This window comes from Strigops habroptila, chromosome 1, assembly GCF_004027225.2.
Source record: "Strigops habroptila isolate Jane chromosome 1, bStrHab1.2.pri, whole genome shotgun sequence".
Taxonomy (NCBI): Eukaryota; Metazoa; Chordata; class Aves; order Psittaciformes; family Psittacidae; genus Strigops; species Strigops habroptila.
This window is the reverse complement of record NC_044277.2, coordinates 73,630,961-73,631,874: the sequence shown is the minus strand read 5'-3', so window position 1 is coordinate 73,631,874 and position 914 is coordinate 73,630,961.

Sequence of the window (914 nt, the reverse complement as noted above, 5' to 3'; positions counted from 1 at the left end):
AGCCTCCTCCTTCTCCTCCCCTCCCACCCAGTGACCATTTTGCTTTCCCATAGCTTTAACCAGAAGGTAGACAATTGCCTAGGGCCATGCCCACCATAGGACTTTCTCTAGTTACGGCTGATTTTACAATGCCTTTATGGAGCCTGTCATACCCCAAAAGGGTGTGTTAGGAACATAGGTGCCATATACTTGCGTATCTTCTGCTCTGATGATTTTGAGAAGCTAGGAGAAGGGCTAGGAAGACAGCAAACTCCATGTGTAAAGCTTTCCTGTGTTTGACAACTTGACACATGCATAAAATAAAAAATAAAAAAAAAAAAAGAAAAAAAGAAAAGGTGTTTAGTGGCAGAAGGGTTAAAAATATTTTCTTTTTTTTCACAGGGTTTCTCTTACTTTATGGTCCTCGTGAATTCTTTTAGGTTTATTTTTTTCACTTCTAAGCTACTTTGAGATCTTTAGAGATTTGAATGTATACAAAATAAAACTGTAGCCATAAAGACATAAAGTCACTGTTAAAGTACAGCTAGAGTCTGATGGGTTTTGCTGGGCAAGGCTTTTCTCCAATATGAGCCCCAGGAGTCTGTGAGCAAAGATTTGTGTGGCAAGGCAAAATCCTGGCAGCTCAATGAGTGCCTAAATAAGTGTCCCCTAAGCATTGAGCACAAAATTAAAACCTCAGTACCTTAGCAAAGAACACCAGATCTTTCTGGTATTATTTGGATGGCTGTTCAAATCTTTCCCTTCAGCGGCAGCTCAGAAAAGCTTCAGTCCTGCAAACTGATATGCTTGGAAGACCCTGTGCTGGGGCCTCCTCAAATATTGTAGCTTCTGGAATTGCAAGGCAATTCTTCAATTATGATCAGGTAGAATTTACTGTTTAAGAAGGCATTTTTAAAAAGGAACTTCCATTTTGA